This window comes from Dermacentor silvarum, chromosome 2, assembly GCF_013339745.2.
Source record: "Dermacentor silvarum isolate Dsil-2018 chromosome 2, BIME_Dsil_1.4, whole genome shotgun sequence".
In the NCBI taxonomy this organism is placed as follows: domain Eukaryota; kingdom Metazoa; phylum Arthropoda; class Arachnida; order Ixodida; family Ixodidae; genus Dermacentor; species Dermacentor silvarum.
The window spans coordinates 195404575-195429681 of NC_051155.1; the positions used below are offsets into that span (position 1 = coordinate 195404575).

At 46.3% G+C, this 25107-nt stretch overlaps 1 protein-coding gene across 1 annotated transcript in view; it reads left to right on the forward strand.

Annotated features, from left to right (window-relative positions):
* Positions 1-7683: 7683 nt before the first annotated feature.
* Positions 7684-25107, forward strand: part of LOC119440633 (arg8-vasotocin receptor) — a 37365-nt gene continuing 19941 nt past the window's right edge. The window contains exon 1 of the mRNA XM_037705526.2: positions 7684-7723. The gene's annotated coding sequence lies outside the window, so the exon portion shown is untranslated. The remainder of the gene's footprint in view (positions 7724-25107) is intronic.

Consider the following 25107-nt stretch of genomic DNA (forward strand, 5'->3'; position numbering starts at 1 on the left):
TTAAACAGCTCCGCTGTTAAAACTAAGAGGCTCTGACGTCGCTCTTTGTGAAGCCTCCGTGACACCGTAAGCTGCCGTTACTCCGCCATCTTATCGGGGCAGATTCTCCTCTCTTGTTAACATTAATCGCCTCCAGTGTGCAACCAAGTGCTGCCCTGCCGGGCTGCGCGCACGCGCTGTGCCGTTCCGACCAACGGATCCATTCGTGGTGTACCTTCACAATACCGTTGCAAAAGTATTTCGTTCGAGTATTGGGCTCTAGCGTAGGAAGGCGTTCATAGTGAACTTCACAAATTAGGCTGTGAGGCCGGTTCCCGCTTCTTATATTTGCCGGCATTTGTGAAGATAAATCTATGCATTCTAACAGCACTGCAATAATGCACAGGCGATGACCGGCAGTACACTTTACGCACATCATGCCACATCGACCTATGGCTAGCCCATCTGCCGTTTACCAGAACAAATACGTAAGGTGGTCGTGACTTCAGGAACTGTTCTGCTTTATTGCGCAAGTTTCGGGCGGCCGCGCACCGTGGAGATGTGACGAGCCGCAGGGCGCCGACAAGGAGGCCAGCAGAAGAGAACGTCATTTAAGCGTTAATACACTTACTGTGGCCTGAGGTACTATATCGTTCTCACGGTAAGTGAAGCTCCACGGAAACAAGGTTCGGTGGTATCCGCCGCGCGGTGCCGAACAGTGCGCGCGTATGCGTGCGGCTACCGCGTTGACCAGGCCTACGTGCGACCATCAGCCGTTTGACGTACGCGCAGGCGCACGTTCTTCTGTCGAGCCTTGTTCACTCTTGCACCGCGTCTGCCAACTTCCACTTCTTTGCGCCCCTCGGGAACAAGGATAAGATGTCTGCTGTAACGAGGGACTCACAGCAGCGGCTTCTTTCCTATCCGTCCACATGGCTGTTCTGCGTGTCACAAATGCATCGTTCGCTGTCAAAAGCAGGAACACTGCACAACTGTCACTCACTTGCAAGGCGTTTATCGTACAGATTCTGAAGCACAGTGGTTTCAATTTGTGATGGCACGCTAACATGAATCCTCCTTAGACGGCAAATTACACCCAGGTAGTCCTTCGTATTACGGGACGTGGTATACGTGGTGTACGGCGTTGCAGGCGCGCTGGTTTCACGATTGTTACTTCTTAAATTCACACCTGGCCACAACAACAGCCTGGAGAGCACGGTCTATAGCTAACGCAGTGGCACAAAACGCGGAGACTATATAATGCAAATCTGCACACACGACGTGTTTGCCACAGTACGAGACCTACAGAGCAGCTCACATGAGCCCACGCCGCCATAACAAAACCGCCATTGCGCCACGAAAACAGGGAATTCACAGCGAAAAATACCACGTGGCTTCCTCCGCACTTTTCTCCTAGCGCGCGGACTGGGTAGGTTGTCTCCTCAGTTTTTTTTTCCCCTTCCTCCATGTAGAATGCTCAAATTGAAACATTGTGCTTACAAAATTTCCTCGCGCTTTTGGAAGTAATAGCTGCAGGTATAAACACTTACAAGGATGATCTTTTCGTTGCGGCATAAAAAACTGGGTCCTTAAATATCGGTTGTTGGCCCCTATAATTATCTCCCTAAGTGTGTTACTTCATCACTAATTATTCTGTTTGCGAACTAGTGTAATATACCTCTAAATTGCCAACCATGGTGATTCATATAAACTAGCAGGAAATCTCTACAATGTGTCACTCTGGCGTAAGTAAGTAAAATGGCGTAAGACGAATAAAATGTCGTGCTAACAAGAGTAACTGCGCATATCACGTACTCTCAACGCTAGAAATCAGTGTAGATGTATATTGAATGACATTTTCTCATCATCAGTTAGCACTCACAAGCACCTTGGTTTTCACACTAGTCGTGATCGGTCAGGGAGCGTGCGTTTTAGCGATTTTACTGCTAATGTTAATTGTATGCTGGGATATATTAACACAGAGACACGGCACCAACAGCAAAAAAAAAAAAAAGAAAATCAGAATACTGACATTCATATTTTAATCTCCGCTCACGCGCAGGAATTGTGATTCTTTACGACACGGCCAATCGTATATATAATCTTCCATAATCAGACGCGTCTGATGATGGAAGCTGAGTGAATTGCCAGGGTTGGCGATGCGTGGGTTAATAAACCTTCCATTGCCTCGTAGAATATAAAACTGTACAATTCCGGCGCGTGCGCTGAGATTTAACAATATACGAATTGGCAGCATATCTATTTGTTTTTGTTGCTTTTAGGGGTCGTGTTTGTGTGTTCTTGTTCACTTCTGTGTCTTCATCTTGCTTGGACTACTCTAGAGCTCATAAAGGTAGGTACAGGCGTTCAGAAGGGCGGCGCGGATGTCGAGCCACGGGGACGGTGGACGAAGTGGCCGCGCGACATGCTCGGAATACAACTATGCCCAGCACAGGCGGAGGTCAGCGTTGACCTAACCCTCAAAGATCACTGCGGGCGAGCCGAAGTGACCACCCACATATAACGCATCCCGAAGGAATACTCGACGAGTAGGGAACACAGAGTGCAGTGCTTGCGTGGCACCAACGGAAACCCCAACGTGACTGCACTTTGATTCGCAAGGTTGTTCAGGACTTTACTACGCTATTTACCTGCTTTGAATTATACAAAGCCGATGTTAGTTACCCTCCTCGGATGATGACAACTCCCAGAATAGAGCTATTCGTCGAGAGGATAACAAGTAAGATATATATGTTCATGACAGCCGTCCAACAACTCGCACTGTACAAGATTTGTATCGTATGTCCTCAGTATATGTACATGCATGCAGACGGATCGCGCCCTAAAGATTCCTCTGCTTTAGCTTCCGTCATTCCCCAATTGATTTTATAGCCATAGACATGGTTCTGAGTTATCCTGAGTGACATCTTCGACTTGAGCTATCTCCCTGCGTTCCGCATCTTCTTTTTCTCTCGTTTTCTGTATTCGACTGAAGCTGAACGTTTTGCTGTTTTATCCATCTTGCTCTTTTCTCGGTATATGCGAAAATGAGTTGTCAGTAGCAATTTTCAAGCCACTCTCACGTCACTAGAGAACATAACCAAAAATTCTTTGATTACACATTTATTCTAAGAAATGATGAAACCACCAAAATGCTCACAAAGGCCAGCGCAAAGAATCACATTATAGCGTTTGAATAAATACCAGGACACTGGTATTTACTGCAGCGGTGCAGCACGAAACGAGTACACGAGAACGAAGAAGCATTAAATCTCCCTGTTTTCCCCTGTGAAGCCCGCCAGCTACTGCGACAGATATCTTGTCGTGACAGCAAGAAACCTGGTTTGATTGGCAGTCTAGATGTTCCGGGTTATTCTTTTTGGACCCATGCATAAAACTGTCTATTCTATCAAATCTGAGCGATAACAGAAAAGTTGAAAGATTACTGCAGCGTCATCAGCTAGGCACAACATGTACGGTGCCCATTATTCTGCAGGAAAAAACACGCCACAATGTCCGCAGTGTCCTTGCAGCCATGCAGACGGTTATGTGCACTACCTGTTTCTCAGGTGCCCAAGACAAAACTGCGCAAGTGAATACTGAGAGCAGAGCTATCGATACTAGACTGTCAACCATATACCCTGAAAAAAAAAAGCTTGGTTCACTAGCCAACAAAGGGATTACAGAGAAAAGCCCTTCTCGCTCTAAAAGTTTTGTTTAAACGTTTTGATATCTTAGGTTTACGTTATATTTTACAGTCATCTAACACAAAAGTCACAATACTACAGATGATTGATATATCGCGTAAGTTGACCTAGTTAACTTTTAACTAGTCTGGTGGTATGTTATGCACACGTACTTGCTCTAGATGGCAAGCAGTCATTCATATGGTATGCTACGCCCGTAAGTCTATATACTTGCGTTAGTCGACTCGTCTGCGAAACTACGAACTTATGAGCGTGCCCTCGGACATATTAATATACATTTATGTATTTATGCAACTGTATATATTGTGAGACAGGTCCGTATCCGAGGAAGGACTTCTGTCACAAGCATCGGGCTGCAAACGGATGGCCTGCATTGCGTCCAGATGTTGGCAAGTGGCGATGACATCGTCAACGGTAGCGATATTTTTGATCGCGAGTGCGTTGAACGCGATGTGTGCAGTGCCCTTCAGGATGTGACGAACACGATCGCATTCTTTCGTGGTGTAGTCAAAGCGGCGACAAAGGGGAGAACGTCATTGATAGAAGAAGTGTATGTCTCACCGGGGAGTTGCATTCGTCTACCAAGCTTCCTCTTGGCGGCCTGAGAGCGGACGTTTGGGATGTCGAAAATCTCTCCGAGCTGGCGCTTGAACGCAGCCCAGTCAGGCAAGGTGCTCTCATGGTTAAAGAACCAAGCCTTAGCAGCATAGGTGAGGTAGAAAGCGTCGTTGCGGTGCTTGTGTGAATCGTCCCACCAGTTAAACTCACTCACTCACTCACTTCCACTTTCCAAACCAGCTGTCAAGCATTTGTCAACGCCGTACTGATACCAGGACGAATGGCGCCGCCAATACCTTCTCTGGGAGATAGGGTGTGGCCAAAAAAAAATTGCCCGCCAATCCACCCTGTGAAGGTGGTTGGAAAGCGAAGCTTTTTACGCCACCCTCACGGTGACTGCGGCGCACTTGATATTTCACAAACTACAACGTAACTTTAACCACGGCCTTTATTATTATTTACTTCACATTATTTACTTCACAACAATGTTCACTACAGCTTTATGATTGGTGTGATATACACTACTAGACTATCCCATAGTGGGGTAGTCTAGAAAATGAACCGAAGCAGTTACTAGGCTGAAAGGGTTTCGAATGACGTCAACCCTCTTTCAAGCAGCTGCATAAGCTTTGCAACAGCTGCAATCTAATCTTACGGACCGCGCCGAGCCTGTTTCCGTTGTTTGCCCGCAGCCCTTATCATCCATCATGTTGGCTCATCACTTTGAAGCTTGTTTTCGTGGTTTTTCTTGCGAAAACGAGTCCTTAGTTGTACGCTGAATGCCTGAATTCAAGTAAGCTATACTGCTATACCTGCAATTGTTAGCGGTTCGTCGGGATCGTTTTTTGCTTACAACGACGGACACGACAGAACCCTTGGCTGGTAGAGGTACATAGCCTCGCTTTAAAAGCGGACGATGGGGCATATGCCCAATGTTATGAAGCATAAAACTACGTGCGGCAATACCTACCTGCCTCCCTGGTGGCGCGCGTGGTGTGTGTGTGTGTGTGTGTGTGTGTGTGTGTGTGTGTGTGTGTGTGTGTGTGTGTGTGTGTGTGTGTGTGTGTGTGTGTGTGTGTGTGTGTGTGTGTGTGTGTGTGTGTGTGTGTGCGTGCGTGGTGTGGGAGAGAGAGAGAGAGAGAGAGGGGGAGGTAATTATGACTGATGAGCACATGAATTAAATCTGTGCGTGCCAGCAGGTCCTTTGCTAAATATCCCTTCAGCAATGACTTGAAAACATAATATGTGCACAGGCAATGTTTTCATGTATGTGGTTTAATTACAGGCAATTGCGATTACAGAGTACTAAGCAAGGAAATCTTCGCTTCAAGAAAAGTGCATTAAAGGAGTGGCTGGGTTTATGCGTGTCTTATCTAGTCGAAACTATAGCCTCCGCTTGTGCACGATATGCGCTTTAAGTACAAGGGCAAAGCAGGAACTGCAGTCAAGATTTAGCTACATTGCAAAAACACTCGCTGTCTCAGCAAGAATAAACTCACGAGACCATGTTTCTTTCACAGCTATGAATGACCGAACTCGAGCTGTGTTCGTCTCGTATCAGTTTGTGCCAATATCGAGAAGACGAGCCATGCTTGTCCAGGGCAGGTTCCTTTACCCTCAGTGCCAGAAACAACTCGCTCCCATATTTCATTTCCCGTTTCGCAGTCGGGTCTGTGTATTCAGGCATATTTTACGAGCTACTTTGCATAATTTGGGATGTATTCCGACAATAATATGAAAAGATGACACGTGTCACAGAACTAAGTGCCTTCTTTGACAGATGTAGGTGAATATAGAGGACAAATCGTAAATAGAAAATAGTTTTATTGCGTTAGCATTCTTAGGGTACTTCACACATTTTCCGGTGGCTTTGCATGTATGCACGTGTACGTATATAAACATTTTACCGGCTATACCTGGGTCACTGGGTACTCCATGATTTAATAGGTAGCGCATGGTGCTGCTGTGCTGAGGGAACGGCGTTCGAAACCAACCGTGGAACCAACTTGGGTGGCTGAGCATGTTATGTGGCCATGTGTACATACGTGCCGCTCTTCAACGAACCTCCTACACGCCGACACGGGGCACCGTAGACGCGGGACTGGGTAGGTAACGCTGTTCGAAGAAACTTTGACGCCGACTTGGAGCACTGGGTATATGCCACTGGGTGTGCGGCAAGCGAGGGAACGATTGTCAGCATTCGCAGGCATTGGCGCGCCACTCTACTGGTCTCGGAGGCAACGCTCAGACTTCTCGGCAGCAACACTAGGTGGCGCAGCGTGTCCACCAAGAAGCGTGAGAGAGGAGCTCAGTTGCCGCATGACGGGTTTCTAGGCGTTCGCACGCATCGGCGCGCCATGCATTCCGGAGGCCACGCCCAGGCTTCACTGCCGTGGCGCTAAATGGCGCCGAGTGTTCGTAGAGAAGGGCGAAAGAGGAATCCCGCTGCAGTACACATCTCATACATAACTCGTTTCGACGGCGGCAATACGTTGTGTCGCTATTTTGATTCCATGCTACACGCATTACCGTCGAAAGTCATCGTGAGATCGGGTCTGCCGAATTTTTGTTTTATCTGCATATGAAGCATAACTTTCTACAGCCACCACCGTAATCATATTGACCTAAGCCGACACTTGAACTATTCTATGGAAGAAGGGGAACCTATGCGAGCACTCGGCGTTTCTTTCCCCTTCAGGAGGCTCGCCAGCTATAGCACCGAACAGCGGTCACATTCCACTTGATTCCAATGGCTTAGCACTCGAGTGTAAGTTATTCGCTTCAATGCACGCGCATCTATTTTGTCGCGCTCCAATCCTTCAATGCACCGCCATCTGTTTGTGTCACGCTCCACTCTTTACACCCCGCAGCGTACAGGCGACAATGAATACTCAATTCTCGGTTCGCGTGTTTTCGCATTCGACGCACTACAGGCTATGAAGAGGGCCCAGGGCGCGCTTCATCACCAATAGATGTCACTAAAATGGCAGGGAAAAGGTGACCCAAACGTATACCAGAGTTAAATAAAAAAAATCATCAATCTCTCAACTTAGTAATTGCCGCTTGCTTCCTGACCTCTTGCGCGAGACCTTGGGGTGGAGGGAAATGTCACGGCCATTGAAAGAACCCATGAGGCATCTCATGCAGCCGAGGAAGCTGCGTGCGCTGTGCTAAAAAAATACATATGCTCCTATTTTTCTTCCCAGATATTAAAAATGAGGCGCCATAGCAGAGAGCTGTCTGTGTCGTTCGTCGTACACTCGGGAAAACTCCCGTTGGGGAAAAAGAGCGCGCGGGGAAAGAAAAGGGAGCGCGACGGAGAAGGAAGGCGGAGGGAAAGTCGCGCGCCAGTGGCGTCTCCTACCGCCGGCTGCTTACCACGTGAGAACACGTTTCTGCGGTTGGCTTGCACTGCTCCGCATTCACCTCCAGGACCGTCCCGAGCGTGGCATGCCTGTTGGATTACAGCGACAAGCTTGGTGAGTGGGTGTGTCTCCTCTATGTCTTACTCGCGTTACAGAATCAGTTCACCTAACAGCGCGGCGTATTTGTTTTTATTTTTGGCTATTTGGCGAATAAGCTCTTCGTCATTTTCTGCAGTTGACGACAAACAACAAAAAAAAAAGAAAGGAAAGGAAAGAAGTGCGGTGTCTCGATTTCATTAGTTTTGGCATTACGGACTTAAGGTACGTGAAACGGTACTTGCCAGTGGACGAAAACGCTGAAAAAAGGTAGAAACTATTCTTTGACGCGGTGAGATGTGTTTTTTTTTTTTCTCGTTTTTCGTCGTAGTTGATATCAATTCAGAGACATATACTGTTAATTGTCGCACGAAGTTACTCTCGCGAAATCTATCAACGAAATCATTCATCTTGCCTTTCGTATGAATAAAAAAGGCACATTTCTTGCTTTATTTCGCGGTTGTGGTTGAAGGTTCTTGCGACGTATCTCTTCAATTTTTTTACAGGTATACACCCGTGAGCAAAAGTATGCGGACCACAGGGTCGCCGAAAAAACTGCATTTCTTCGTAATTAACACGCATCAACTGAAATTGAAGAGTACAATGGAAAGTTCGCAATGCCAAGTTTGGACTTCAGTCCTCAATTTCAAGTTTCATTCCCAGGCAGTTGAAAAAATCGGCTTTTTCGCGAAGTCCCTTGTCCGTATACTTTTGCTCACGGGTGTACGTTATACGGATTTACGTTATACGTAGTTATGGAAGCATGTCCGACCTATCTCATTGACTTCGGCATGTTTCTCGTTAAGATACGTAGGGAATCAGCACGTGGAACCACTTAAATACTCGCTTGCCTCGCGTCAACGTTCCTGATGTGTGCGTTGCAGTGAAGCGCTCCTGAGTGAGCACAGCCGGCGAACATTGGCATGCTCGTCACTGCTGCAACAACTGCCGTATCTTCTTCCACCGCGTTGATGCGCGCTTTCACGGAAACAAAAACGTATTCCATTAGCAGCCTCTCTTTGCGATACTATACCAACAACTGCTCCTCGCAAATGAACCAATCGCTTTCCTCGCGTCAACGTTGCTAGCTGTCTGAGTTGCAGTGGAGAGCGCCTGAGTGAATGATATGTTTCGATACCGATCCGCGTGAGTGATTGGTGTAAATGCGTCGGGGTCGCACCCTGTTGTTCGCATATTTCGCACTTACTGACATGTCGAAGTCATAACTGCGATGCACAAATTCACAGAAATGGTAACTAACCTGAAGTAGGGAAACTCAACTATTCACCGAACAGTATGCTCCGCTTACCGCTCTTCAAGTCGCCTTTTGTTTTCATTGGCAAACAGGCGTGTGTGAACCCTTGTGGTGCGGTTTATTTTGTCGTTCACAAGTAGTCCCTTCTTTACCTTCCACGAAGACTGTGCTTTTATCATACCGCTATGCAGACCACAAATAAAAACTTGGCAATCGCTAGCGCGTGTAGCGGCGTCATATGAGACGCCATGCTTCTGTATACGTTTCAAAGCCTTCGCCGTGACTGTGGAGACCTTTGGCTTGATGTTGCGTCGTCTACTTACAGCAATTAATGCTGTAGGTGAGTTTCTGCGCAAGCATGAGCGATAATCTATATATACGTGCAGCAGTAGCGCACCCAGGATCTCTGCCAGGGGGAGGGGGGGGGGGGTGACAGTTTGCCAATACCATCTAAACAGCACTAATTTCAATTTCTTCACGAGAAATTGTTAAAAAATTCGCTTTTTGCGCAAGTTTGCGAGTGTGCAGACGATTGCGCGTCTTACATCTTTCTTAGTTGCAGTACTCAAAGGTGCAAGGTAAGAAAAGGGGTTAAACAAAAGGGGGGGTTAACTCGGCCTCGGAGGGGGGGGGGGGGGGGGGTTGCAACCCCTGAAACCGCCCCGTCGGTGCGCCACTGACGTGCAGTACAGCTTCCTTCATGGCAATCAATCTGAGGGCTCACTCACGGTACTGAAATGCTGGAGCTGGATAATCTGCGTCCAAAAAATAAAGAAAATGTCAGAAGGTGCAATTGGTTAAACATTAATGAGGTTTGGCACAGAGTTGCCATTTCCAGGAAAATTTTTGATATACAGGGTGTTTCAGAAGACGTGTTCAAAATACCTTAAATATATAGGCAAGATGTGATATGAAAGCGAGTTCCTCGCATTTGTTTTTATGAGACATACATACGTTTTAAAACAATTCAAGCTAGTAATAATTCAAGCATATAAATGCGATTTAGACCAATAAACTTTACGACTGACCAAGGACACAGCATGATAAGGACTTCCGATTGATGTTCGCCCGACGCTGAGGCCTATTTACATGACTCATGGCCGTCTGTTTAACAGCATGACAGTTTCGCTCTTCGTCAGTTCGCTACAATTGTATGGTTGCTATTGACCGGAACTTATTAAACTGCAGAAACGAAGAACTTCAACTTTTACATATCTCAAACCGCATATGAACTCTCCGTATGGACCACCTAATTTAACTCTTGCGTTAGGATCAATCAGAAGAGAATAGCTTTGGGCATGTTGGTTATTGATCGTAATACAACTAACATAGCACAGCAAAGATAAGGGACAAGTCGAGACAGGACAAGCGGTAACTTTCAACAAAGGTTTTAATGTAGGTCCTGAGCATATATATATATATATATATATATATATATATATATATATATATATAAATTTACACCCATGATATACACCCATCAGTTTTCCTTCTTTCTCACTGTAGATTCAGATGGGGTTATATATGTGCTCAGGATCTGCATTAACACCTTTGTTGAATGTTACCGCTTGTCCTGCCTCGACTTGAACCTCTTCTTTAGTGCACTATGTTAGTTGTATTAGGATCAATCGTCGGGCTCTTTCGGATATAAATTTTAATTACATCCCAAAGGTTCCACGCTGGGCTTGTTGGTAATTCATACTGAAGGTCTTAGGGGATCGTCCCGGACCGAAAACAAAAGAGGTCACAGAACACACACACGGCCACACGGCTCTACGCGCGCCATCTCTATGTGTATTTTCTGTCGCTCTTTTACTCTGTGTCGGGTGCGTCACGCCTGATGCATATCATAATATTGTAAAAAGCAGATCATATTGCCGCGCCTGTACTCCGATGAAGAGGTAACCGGATGCGGTAATCGTTGCATCGATTACCGCAAATTAAATCGGATGCGGTAATCGTATTTGCGGTAATCGGTGCATCGATTGCCGCAAATTAAACCAAGTCACAAAGAAAGACGTCTACCGGCTGCCACGCATAGACGATTCGCTGGACAGGCTGCGGCATGCACGTTATTTTTCATCAATGGACCTGCGAAGCGGGTATTGGCAGATAGAGGTCGATGAGAGAGATCGTGAGAAAACGGCCTTCGTGACCCCCGACGGTCTTTACGAGTTTAAGGTACTTCCGTTCGGTCTGTGCTCAGCGCCAGCCAGTTATCAGCGTTTAATGGACACCGTACTATCAGGCCTGAAGTGGCAAACTTGCTTGGTCTATTTAGACGACGTCATAGTGTTCTCAGCTACATTACAGGAGCACCTAAGCCGGTTACTCACTGTTCTTCATGCCATACGCTCAGCTGGCCTGACGTTAAAGCCCGAGAAATGTCACTTTGGTTTCAGTGAACTGTGCTTCCTCGGCCACGTCGTCAGTTACGAGGTTGTACGACCTGACCCCGATAAAATAGACGCTGTGGCAAAGTTCCCCACACCGCCCGACAAGAAGGCAGTGAGGCGCTTCTTGGGGCTGTGCGCCTATTACCGGCGATTCATTGCGAACTTCTCACGTATTGCTGCCCCGTTAACACGCCTTACACGCGACGATGTTCCCTTTCGGTGGGGTGAAAATGAGCAAGTAGCATTTGACGAACTACGCCAGCGCCTGCAAACGCCTCCAGTTCTTGCACACTTTGACCTGGAAGCCCCTACAGAACTTCACACCGATGCGAGCAATGTTGGTCTGGGGGCCGTACTGGTGCAGTGGCAAGACGGCTTCGAAAAAGTAATCGCTTACGCCAGCCGAACTCTCTCTCGTACGGAGGAAAACTACTCGACTACCGATAAGGAATGCCTCGCCGTGGTGTGGGCGGTTAGCAAATTTCGCCCGTATTTGTACGGCCGTTCATTCAAGGTTGTCAGCGATCATCATTCTCTTTGTTGGCTGACTATAGCTTGAAAGATCCGTCTTGCCGTCTGGCGCGCTGGAGTCTTAGGCTTCAGGAGTTCGACATGACCATAATTTACAAGTCTGGGAAAAGGCACACCGACGCCGACTGCCTTTCGCGGTCACCCGTCGAGCCAGCAGGTACCGATGACGGGGACGTGGACGCTGCATTTTGGGAGTCGTTGACGCCGTCACCGTTTCACAGGAGCAGCGCCACGACCCAGAGCTACTCCCACTCATTAATTTCTTGGAAGGCCGAAGTAAAGACGCCCCGCGACTCTTTGCCAGGGGACTGCCGTCATTTTGTCTGTGGAATGATGTTCTCTATAAGAAGAACTTTTCTGCCAGCGGCAACACGTACCTGCTTATCGTACCGGCATCACTTCTTAAAGAAATACTAACAGCATGCCACAATGAAGCCACCTCAGGTCATCTAGGCTGCACGAGAACACTGTCCCGACTCCGACGCAAGTACTATTGGCCAAAGCTACCCGCTACTGTGAAACATCATGTACAAACATGTTCCGACTGCCAAAGACGCAAATCACCTCCCGGCAAGCCTGCAGGTCTCTTACATCCAGTCGAGGTACCAGGACAGCCTTTCACCCAAGTTGGAATGGATTTCTTGGGCCCATTTCCAACGTCTATAGCCCGCAACAAATGTATCATTGTCGCAACCGATTACCTGACGCGCTACGCAGAGACTAAAGCTATACGCAGCGGGGCACAGAAGCCGAAGCGGCTCATTTTTTCATCGAAAACGTCGTCCTTCGGCACGGTGCCCCAAAAGTAGTTATCACAGACAGGGGAGCTGCCTTCACTGCAGAACGTCTTGACTCGGTTGTGGTACAAGCCACCGGAAAACAACCGCATATCATTCCCAGACCAACGGACTAACCGAGCGGCTTAATAAGACCCTTGCAGACATGCTATGCATGTACGTCGACGTGGAACACAAGAACTGGGATCAGATTTTGCCTTATGTGACTTTCCCGTACAATACCGCTCGGCAAGAAACTACTCGAATGACACCCTTCAGCTTGGTCCACGGTCGCGAAGCCACGACGACGTTGGATGCCATGCTGCCTCACGAGTGTGACGACATACCTACCGACGTTGTAGAATTTACTCAGCACGCCTGAAAAAGCCAGACAGCTTGCCCGCGTACGCATCTGCTACCAGCAAGCCCAAAATGCAAAACGCTACGATCTTCGACACAGGTCCGTTCTCTACACTCCCGGCGATAAAGTATGGGTTTGGATACCCATACGCCGTCGTGGACTTTCTGAAAAACTGCTAAGACGGTACTTTGGGCCGTACAGAGTGATTCGACGCCTGAGCGACGTGACATACGAGGTCGTTCCTGACACTGACAGTAGCTCCAGTCGCCGCAAGAACTTACCCGAAGTGGTGCATGTCGTGCGGATGAAGCCGTATCTGTCGAATTAAGTTTCGTTTGTTATTTTCTGTTGTTTTTGTGGATTTCGTTTTGCGTGTCTTATACTTTGTGCCATTTGTATACCGCCCTCATATGCGCATCGGGATGATGCTTCCTTCGGAGGGACGCAAATGCCGCGCCTGTACTCCGATGAAGAGGAGGACTATACGAGCAGGCATGCGCGTTTCTATCAAGGCGCGGCGAAGAAGTCGCAGTAGCGCGCTGTATTAAAAAGGCGACCTGCTCCTATCCCTCTTGATCAGGGCTGTGCGACCTCTGTTTTTGACGTTGCGACAATATCAAGTTCATTTCTTGTAGTGCTGACGTTATCACGTCAATACTTTTGTCAATACCTTGAAACACAACCGTAACTGTGAACGCTGTTTTTGTCGGCTTTACGAGCCATTGTAGGCAGCAAAGACGTCAAGGTGTTAGAATCTTAGCTACGTCTATGTTAGGATCTTTTACTTTTTGCGACGTATCTGACAGGCTATGAGGCCGTAAAAGCTCGGTTGTGTGTTAAATGACGACCGAGGTTGCACATGAGATGGCGCGGGAGGAATTCTGGGCGTGTTTCAAGGCGGCGCCAACAGTAACGGGAGGAATTCCGGGAGGAATTCAAGGCAGGCGCCAACAGTAACGCAGACGCGTGAATGCGCCTCGAGTGTCCGTGTAATTCAGATGGCGCTAAAGAAGACATAAACATGAAATGTCAAGTACGATGCAACACTCGATGCATCTATATTGTGTGTCATCATCTGGTTGGCGCTCGTACTGAACACAGTGTATTCAATACATACACCGCACTTTGCGCAGACGTGGTGTTCTGGTTGTTGACGTCCATTAATGATCTTAGCATAAATATGGCTTGTCATTCTGCAACTGGTACCTCATCAGCAGGTGCGCATATCAGAGAAGGGAGAAGCACACTGAGACTACTTCACATTCTGTGCATGCCATAGTGCAGTCCATTCTTCTGAACAGTTAGGCTTGCCGGATTCTACCTCCGATGTTCCCTCAACTTCGGATGCACGCGGCGCTAGAGGGGCAGAAAATACTGGCTATGTAGACGTCTCCTTCGCAGCATTCGTAGTCTGCCGTGAAGACCATCGCTATCGACGTAGGCGATTCCGGACAATTGCAGTGGCTTTTCTGTGGGTTAAATTTCCTGGTCATTTTCTTAAAGATAACGGACTCGATCTTAATTTGAGGACAGTCTTTGGAAGTGACGTCATGATAAACCTGGCAGTTCGAGCACTTCAGTGTTGTTGGAGGGAGGTTAACATTTGTGTGTTGCATGGCAAATTCCTTTTCAGTGGTTCCCCGCACACAGAGCACATACCACTAAGCCTGTTCCCATGGCCTTCCCGAGTCCAAGCTTCAGTGTAAGAAAAAGCGCGATCGGTCAAAGACAACAGAAAAACACCGGACGAGAGCATTAGTCGTCTTTGTCCGTTCGCGCTTTTTTCAACAATGAATGCGCAGCAGCTCCTTCAATTTGCCCTTTTAATCAAGCTTCACGCTTGCACGTGTGGCTCTGAAGTAATTTGGGAATAAATGGACTAATTATGTGCCAGAAGTGACAATCGTGACATATGTCACCCTTAAATGTAACCTTGACACAGCGTACGTTCGCAAGGCGGCAATTGTGCACAATTTTAACACTTTCGGTAGCAGACTTTTTAAGTATTGAGAGGTCCGTGTTTTGTATATAGATGACGTCGGCTGTGGTAACACTTTCCTCAGGTATATGACACAGGACTTTGATTTTGTCCAGCTGAGTTATATTGCGAACTGTGCCTAGCACGCTCCTGTCGATAATGCCAGTGGTCCGAATGTTTCTTCCGGTGTTTAGTTTCACATGCTTAATTTCATTTGGAGGAATGTTTTCAAAGAATAATGATAGAGCTTGCCTGTTCAGTACATGAAGATTGATCCTTGAGTCCTCTGGCAGGAACAATATAGTATGTAACCGGCGCTGAGGCACAGGCTTCAGAGTCAACGTGCACACTAGATGCCGAGAATGCCTTGAGAAGTCTTCTTTTGGTCTTGTGACGTGATACAGTAAAAAATTCGTCATTAGAGAAATCATCACCTGAGGCGGAGTATACATTTGCGTGAGAGTGCGTCCAGTTAATATTAGGGGCGAAGCTCCCTATGGCGGCACCCGTTCCGTCCCCGTCGTAGTAGTAGTAGTAGTGTGTAACCAGTCTGAGAAAAATGAGAAAAAAATTCCGAAGTTGTGTCCGTAGCGCGGAATCGAACCAGGGACCCCTCGCTTCCGAGCGCGCCGCGTTAGCCCACTACGCCACGAAGCGGACACGGACAAACGCACCACGATGGTTATAAATACCCAACATTAACGAAAGGCCGCGTTTCTAGCGCGTTTCTAACGCGTTTGTGCTAGCGCGTTACGGCCCGTGTAAGAAGCTGGTGTAAGACGCTGTGGCCTCTCCACCTTACCTTCAACGCGTTTCGAACGCGCTGCCCAAAGCGGTGGCAAGTCAAGTTCAAGTCGAGGAGCGTTTATGAATACGGGGGGTATACTCTCTCAGCAGTCATGTGATGGCGTCGGCAAACGCGGTGCACGTTCCGGCATGTGTAAATGGCTGCGTAAGACGCTGTGGCCGCTCCCCCTTACTAGAGAGTACTGCACGTTTCTAACGCGTTTGTGCTAGCGTCCCCTTAAGCGGAAGATCCGATGATTCCCTCCGGAGCTTCGCCCACTCATCATCATTCACCTCGTGGATCTGCTGTCATTTTTTAACATAATCTTCGTAAGCTGAACATTCGGCAATCTAGATTTATATACTTGTGTACATGAAAGCAAAGCCTCTTTATTTGAATCTCCGACTTAGCGAAACTTTCTTTACTTCAAGAGTCTTCAAGCATCAATTACATTCTGAAAGCCCATACGGACGTCATCCCATATTTTTCTTATCGAAAAGTTCATGACCCGAATCGTAAAGTTCTTCGTACATTTCCTGTGCAAACCATTTTTATCAGCAAAAACATTACACGCTCTCAGTGCTGGGGTTTTCATGGCCCCTGTCGTATAATAAATCCGGTCTGAAATAAAACATTAAAACCAGGCCATACCTTTGGTCACGCCTGCGACTGGCTGGTTTACGTAGTCCGAGCTCTTCGACGATTCTGTATGCAAAGAATTATTGAGTCCGGCAAGCTTTCATCAGCGCTGCGAGTAAAGTGCCCACGTCAGCCAAAGAGGACGTAGGCCGCACAAGTGGTTGCTTAAAGTGCGTATCAGTACAGCTCATAACAAACATCAGCGTACACTGCGATCTTATAAAATGGTTTGCAAGGTGCTCTGAAACTGCTCAGACCTCCGTGTGCTTTGTCCAGTCGTTTCTTTTTTCGCTGTTCATACGTTATTACAATTCCTGCAAGGGAATAGCCTATCTTTCAACGATAACTACATGGTGAAACTAGTTTTTGCTTGACCAAGTTCATCAGATATGCGATCATGGCGCAAAAAGAGGGAACCAAGCATGACAAAAATATCACAAAGGGCACTCGCTTTGTTTCGCTGTGCTATGCCCTTTAGCCGATTCCATTCGCTCTCTGCCCCACTGTCTTTTCTGCTGCTACTTCATTGTCTTATACACCTTTCCGACACAGTCAAACTTCTTAAAAGAAGGCTGCCTGAGAAGGCTGTTCAGAAACAACGCGAAGGCAGAAGGGTATAGGAGCTTACATCTCTAGACGAAGAGAAGAACTGGCATATTCTGACGTAGTCGGAGTCCTCGATAGACAGAAGGAGCCCACTTGAGACTTATTGGAGAACATGTACGATACCGGTCGGCTGGAGCACAGCGTAGCCAGCCGGTACTTACACTGGCTAGCCTCCTTGTCTTTCTTTCCCATTGTTTCTCTCTCTAAGCCATTATTGGGAGAAGTATTCTGGCGGAAAATGGACGTATCATGATATTTCAGCCGAGCCGCCGCCCCCTCAACGCATCACACCGTCAACTCAGACTACGCTTCAATCAACCCCGTCTGAACTTCGCCCAATCCACCAAAATGAAATTTCGGCACTCGCGATGTCGCCATTGTGCTTCTACACCACTGACAAGCAAGAGGTACAGTTGGAAAATACACGTAGGGGATTGGTATTCTCATTTTGTACGTTCTATATACGACACAATTCAACAGATGGCAGAAGTAGGGAAACCCACAGCAGCGAGACCGACTGATATTTTTGCTGATGACAACGGCTTGCACAACAAAGAAACGAAGAGCTTTGCGAAATCTGATCATGAAGCTCCCCGAAGCTCAAGCCAGCTGCCTTAAATTCCTAGGTTCAAATCTGCATTTTTGTTTGCCACCAACATTATGAACTGCTGAGCTCGCAGAGTATGCGCGTGCGCTGTTTTCCTATAGAATCGGTTTACACGCATTCCGGACATTGCCTGTTCTCTTGCTAATAGTTTTTTCGCGTTAACCTATAGTTGTGCGCGTTTACCTGCGATTATCACCTGCCACTGAATTGAAAGGTTTGCGACGACAATATAGGCTTAGGATGCATTATTTTCGTCTACCTTTTCTGATGATAGCCTGAAGGCGCGACAGTGAATCGTTTCTCACCTGCTTTACGCAAATAGCAGCAGCGTCACCCAAATATCATTGAGGAAAATCACATCGCTGAATCTGCAACTCTGTGCGCATCACAACCATTTGGAGCCGTGGATTCAGGTACGGGAAAGCGAGGGCTGAGCAAAGGCCCTTTTGCAAATGTCGAGCGTATAGCTCGAAATTTACAAGGAGGCAAAAACAAAATCCGCTCTCTTTCCAAGAAAGTCCCGAATATGATAGAGAAAAATTAATACAGAAATAAATTATGATGTAGTTTGAGGTGAGTTGTGAATGGTGACATGGCTATTCAGGCTTTCCACAACGCAGGGACGCTTTCGAGCGCACCACGCCCGAAGCACTGGAGCAATGCGCGCGTCGAATTCAGTGACGTCGCAACAGGTATAGATAGACCCGTCGTTTCTCTGTTCTCGTCGGTATATAAACGGTATTGGTTCAGGACTTGGGAGATCAAAAATATATGTTCTTTATTGAGAGCGCGAAACGTCGCGCGAACATTCCATCTCGGAGAGTGCAGAATGACATATGTTACAAAGCTTTTGGCCTACGTGCTAACACATGCTGTAGTACCGAAATGCCGCGGACAAACGCTAGAAAGAAAAGCAGCGCTCATGGCGGTACATTGTTAAGTAGAATTCAGTCTTATTACGCAATAGGCAGTTCTTGCGTTACACAGCTCTTCTCAAGGAAGATAAGAAATTAAATATACGTTCAAGTAAGATTGTGTATAACTGACGCCGCCTTTATGCCAGTCACTGCAAATAGAAGATCGTCGTTTGTCGCGGGTTCGGCGGGGCTAATTTTTGACATGGCGTCTAAATATAATGCCAGCGCCACTGGTGTTCTCGCGTGCATCGCCTTATCCGCAGTAATAAATACAGGGGACGCTCTCCAAATATCGCAAAAGTCCAAAAGCCGAGTCATACATAACTCTTCGTGCTCTTTGTGGGAAGGCCTGTAGCCATCACTCCATCCTTTAACGACAGTTGCGGATTTATATTCGTCTCGACAAGAATCGTCAAAACTGTCTTTAAAGAAGGAAAAAAAAACATTAGAGATTGGTTGTGAATCGGTGGCTCAGGGACGAACAGTGTAAATGAGAAAACGACGTTCACACACAGCATGAATACAAACAGGCTGATAAAATGTACCATACTTTCCGGACTATAGTCCACGGACCACACGAGTTTGAAAGTTGAAATTACGCGGGGTGTTACTATCTATGGGTGCGGACTATGCATGATTTTATTTCTCAAGAATGGAGGTGTGCTTGAAGATAACTAGGTAGCACTGCGCCTGCGAATACTTCCCGTGCTAAATCACATAACAAGATCAGCTCCGCAACGGTCGTCGCTGCTCACACGCAGTATTTCAAGCTCACTTCTGGCCGCTCGTTAGATTGTTAGGGTACATGACATATACGCCATAAAAAAATGAAACACCGTGACAATCTCCAAGCGAATCCTGCGCCTTCACGGCATTATTCAGGCTAAGTGTAGTCGACCGTGTGCGAGAACTAAATATTCCGCAGGCGGCGGTACCGCTTTTCCAAGTAAGCGGTGCTACGGCTGTTGGAAATGCTGCCACTGGCCCCAAAAGACAACGAACGTGGTCACCCCGTCCCGCCGCTGCTGCAGCTTCTGATCGCACTGCAATTCTACGGCGCTGGAACCTTTCAGGGTGTCACCGGGGACATCATTAATGTTTAATTAATTTAATTAATTTCATTATTGAGCGAAGCAAGCTCCAGGAGCACGGCGCGTTCTTCTTCGGAAAAGGTTGTTTTCGTTTTTTTTTTTTTTTTCATCGTTAGCGCGGGTTCTAAAACACACAACACACACACATTCTATGCACAAACACCGCACGTGTTCAGCAACAAAACCAAGAACGTCGGTACGGCGACACCCACAACCGCAGTGGCTGCGAGAACCAATGTAAACTTGTGGCCAGACGAGTTTGAGTGAAGCGCTAAAACCAAATAGTTCTTTGTATTTTACTCGGCAGAATGCGCGTGCAAGCAATGGAACATTTATATACGCATCACGGCCATTATTCAGGCTACAGTGTCGACCGTGTGCGAGAACTAAATATTCCGCAGGCGGAGAAGACATCGAGGAGCCGTTCACCGAATCCGACATGCTAAACTTGTTTTGTTCTGGCAGCCCTGACGAGAGTGAATTTGACGGCTTTTAGTATTGCATTCTATATACAGTCCAACAAAGGACCCAGCCTTTTATTTATCATCATAATCGTCATCATCATCATCCTATATGCATGTCCACTGCAGGACGAAGACCTCTCCCTGTGATATCCAATTACCCCTGTCTTGCGCTAGGTGATTCCAACTTGCGCCTCCAAATTTCCTAAGTTCATCACTTTTACATTTTTTACTGGCTGACTATATTCTTTTTCCTTCTATGCCTACTGTTTACTGGTTGCAGAAAAGTTAAACCACCTAATTTCCCACGAAGTTCATCGCTGCGGACTATACAGTGGGTGGGACTAAGAATATATATATATATATATATATATATATATATATATATATATATATATATATATATATATATTTCATTTTAAACCCTAATTGGCTCTTGCGGACTATACGCCGGGTGCGGACTATAATCTTAAAAATACGGTGTTTTCATACACGGCATTTGTAGCGTAACAGGGTGCCGGAATTAATGTGGCTTTTGAAAACGCAATAAACTTGTTTCCCCCAGGCGCATTCTTACAAATACGAACTGGCGCAGGCATAGTGAGCAAGTTGCTCGCAATACAGTGATACTGCAGTCCCTAAGCTGTTCAATGTATGGCTGGTGCAAGGAGGGATGCAAGCAACGCTGATGGGGCCTCTTGTTCCCAACTCCCTCTATACCGCTATTTGCCGCACTGTCAAGATCAGCAGAAATGAAGCATGTGCTCCACTTCGAAGAAGTTTACGTGCTTGCTTTGTGTGATTTGGGAATAACATCAGGTGGCCGCTTTTACGAATAAGCTCGTCAGCTTCCCGGTCACGTACTGCGACTAGGAAAATCATTCAGTGCTTCGCACCCCACTGCAGTTATACCAATGTCAGAGCTTTTTGAAGAACTTAGGGTAGCCTACCGGGCTCAGCCTGGCTAACCTCGCTGTCTTTCCCTTCTAACTTCTCTCTCTTTCTCTCTCTCTCTTTAGTACGCAACACCAGCATATTCCATGTATCAGGGGCTATTACTAAGCTCAAGCTACAGATTCAATGTTGCTGTCGCGACGGTTCATTAATTATGTAAGCGAAGCGGCTAAGGAAAATGAACACATGATGCACCGACACTGACGGCAGTCCTTGCTATCGTTTATCTCGTTGAAAGCAATGCGAAGTTGCACTCAAAATGTTGTCGCGATATTTTAATTCTTCTATTGAACCTAATGAAAAGGATAGGTGTAATATCCGCATCGACATCCTCTTAAAATATCCAAAAATTCCGGTAAGATGCCGGGCAAATATTTCTACCAAAAGTTTGGGCAGCTTTTTTAGAACTAATTTAATTCAGATAAATTTCAAATTGTGACATCGCTTACACACAAAGTAAATCATCTTTCTGGAAAGCTAGCGTACACTCGCCGATTTTGTAGATTCTCTCTCGGACTTCATCAGATTGTCCGACGACGTGTTCTCACATTTTACCCTAATGACTTTGAAATAAACAATAGATAAACGAGGTAGTTTAAACAATCTCATCAAATTAGAAAGCTACAGAATAGGCTAAGCGGTCCTCAATCTTCAGGCGGAGAACGGTTTCAAGCTATACCATCGGCATCACGGCTTCTTATTGCTCTCACGATAAGAATCTACGCGCTGAAAACTGTGCCCGAATAAGTCGTAAAGGTTGTAGCAGGTGAAGAAGCTCTTTCTGCCACAGGAAAGGCAAGGGCAAAGGAAAGGGGACCTACGGCGACCGATACGTCACAGCTGTCTTCAGCGGCCCATCTGATTAAAAAGAACTGCCATAACGGTGTTGAAAGAAACGTAGGCTTCAAAAAGAAGTTATTTCAACTACATTTCATAAGTTTCACAAGCACACACATACACGTGCGCACACACACTCACACACACACATACACACGTGCAGGCGCGCGCGCTCGACTTGTTGCCCAGTGGCAAAGGCGTTGTGCTGCAGACCATGATGTCGGGGTGCGATTTGATGTCGGGGCCATATTTTTATGGGGAAGAAATGCAAGAACGCTCGTTTCTTAGATTTACGGGCACATTATAGATCCCTAAGTGGTCAAAATTAATCAGTAGCCGTCTACTACGGCGTCTCTCATGGCCCCAGAGTTGTTTTCATAGGAAGTTTCCATAAGTAGGCAGTCATGCAGGGGGGAATCTCAATTTCACAGTTCGATTCATGACGCCTATATCTCTGCGCACCCCATAGCCGTGATCTTGTAGCGATGCCTTCCGCGCGATTACATGCCACTCTTATCAATCACAGTTCACGGCCGGCTGATGCCATTAATAACGCGGCCGGGGCGTCACTCTGACCACTGAGTAGCGCAAAAACCTCGAAAAGGAATTGCCTAGCAACAGACATTGGCCACATATTCGAGACCCATGTGTGCTGTGAGGAAAGCCAAAGGCTAACCACACAACTTAAACCTATCGGTGTTGTTACGTGTACAAGTATAAGCTCTCGTCTCTCGTCCCTATCACGGATTCGTTGCACCGACTGCAGAGAGTAAATATAGTGGCCGCTTTTATTGGTTTGTGCTCAACGTCACAACATTAACCCGTGAAACCCGAGTCAATGCCTCCTATTCGTGGCTGTTGTGAAACTGTCCTTCGAATCCCGACGTTATGCTAGGTCTTCTCATGGAGCGCCCTCTTTTTGGAAAACTGAGCGTAGACGCATGGATACGTATGCCATTGTCTGCGTTATGCATTTTTTTTTTCGCAATATATGGTCAGTACGACCAATTAAAGACGCAATTTCTCTACCCCACTAATGCATAGAAAGGTGCGCAACAATTTACAGAGAGGGTTTTCTTGTTTTTGTTTATTATTAACTGCCGCGGTATGTGCAGTTGGGCTGCTAAAGAACCCGTAGCATCAAAATTCTAGCTGTAAAAACAAACAAGAACCACTAAGCGAGAGAAAAAAAAAGTAAATAAATATAGGAGAAATTATCAGAATCTTGCCCAATCGCTTAGAAAGAAACGCATTACGTACTTAGAACGTTTTTGTTTCATACTAAGAAGAATCAGTTTGTGAAACGTCTACGTTAATCACACAACTATGTGTGACGACGTTGTTAGAGAAAAGATTAAACACATTTCCCATAGTGTCCAAGAAGCTTTTTTCAGTACTATTAACAGTGTAAGTGACTCCTTTAAAACGCATTCACAAATGGCCGTTGCTTCCCGCCCCTGTTTTTTTTTTTTTCATTTGTACTTTGCATCATTCACAGCATCAAGAAAGTGCCTAGACCACATATGATCGCCCATTCTCGTGACTGTATACTGTTGTGATGTCTGAAGAACTGATTCGTAAAATAACGCGTTGATACGATTCAGTCGAGGACAATCGATCCAATTCTTTTAAAGCGTTTGTATTACTATAAGAATGGACAAATGCTGCTAAAAACCAATAAAAATACGCTATAGCTATATTATATTAGGTCACGCTTGGATCGGTTCAGCAAAAAGGGGAGCATTAAAGGATCGTTGTGGGGTTTTGGCAAAAGTTCATGTGCTTCAATGGGAAATCAATGTCGTCCTTTTGTCCCTGAGAAGCCTTTAATCTCTTTGTCCGGCACGACGCTTAAATCTTGTTATTTCGCTGCACGTCTGGCGCTGCTGCCAGAGTCTTCAGGGTCTTCTAGCATAATGTTCTATCTTTACATTTTGTGTGTTTGCTTCTACTTGCTCTCTTTTTCCTGTCGCCTGTGTCTCGTGTTTTTTCTTGCTTTTTTTTTCGTTTTGTTTTTTGTATCTTCTTTTTTCTTCATGATCATGTCGCTCCAGATTTCTATAAGGGAGAGCATAGATCTCGACCTTGTTTCTTGACGTCGTGTTGATTTTCTTTTCGTTCCTTGCTCTCACACGGCTTTTTTCTTCTCTCCTTTTTTCATATTGCATCCCGGCTGGCTTTGATTACCCACTCCTTCATTAAAAGCACTGTACAGTTGGCGTCCTTTCCTAAGCTGTAGAGTTCAGGCACATACTGTCCTTTCTTTCTCATTTTACTTATTTTGGCACAATATTGATAGCCACAAAGGCATTTGAAGAATCTCTTTTCCAGGCCTTCCATCTGCTCTTGCGAGAACTAGAGAATGGAACCATGGATTTTATAATCTAGGTTATAGCTTGTAATTGACTACCTGCGTTTTCTTTAACCTAGGAGTGCTAAAAGCAGTTCGATTTGAATGTACAAGCTACCGCGCTGAATTCTTCGTGTTGGGTTTACCACAAGCGAAAGCTCTCCGGCTGCATTAGAGAAAGCAGCAATATTGTTCGACAGTTTGCGCAATCTCTCAAATCTTCATTTCTGTTGCTGCTTTCCGGTCAATACAGTGAGCGTTTTCCAATACGACTAAAGTTTACGAAAAAAAAAAACTGCCACAGCTGCGCAGCTTACGTCGTTCCAGACACACGACTACACCAGAGAAACAGCAGGTCCAGGCAGAATTGCAGAAAAAATAAAAATAAAATAGAAGTTGGTTGAGGCGTATTCATACTTTTTTGTTTAATTCTCGCCTTGGCCTCGTGTTTCTGTAATGTACAATGTCACGAAAGTGCTGCTACGCTTCTTGAGGTAAACCGACTTACATGACCGCCTGTGACAGACTGCAAAGGGCATGCAAAGGACCCTTTGCATGCACATGCAAAGGGTCCTGTGCATGTACCTCCACACATGCACAGGACCGCCTGTGCATGTGTGGAGGTGCACACTGTGGAATTCTCGTCTTCTTCTCACCTTTCAGGCCCCCTTCCGCTATTCAGAGTAGCCAATCAGGCTGAGCCTGGCTAACCTCCCTGCCTTTTCCTTATCAATCTTCTCTCGCTCTCCTTTCTTTCTATATCATCAATCGTGATATCAGTCATAATCGATGATTATTCAATAATGATACAACCATGATTACAATCATGATAAAACTTATTCTCAACTTGTTTCTG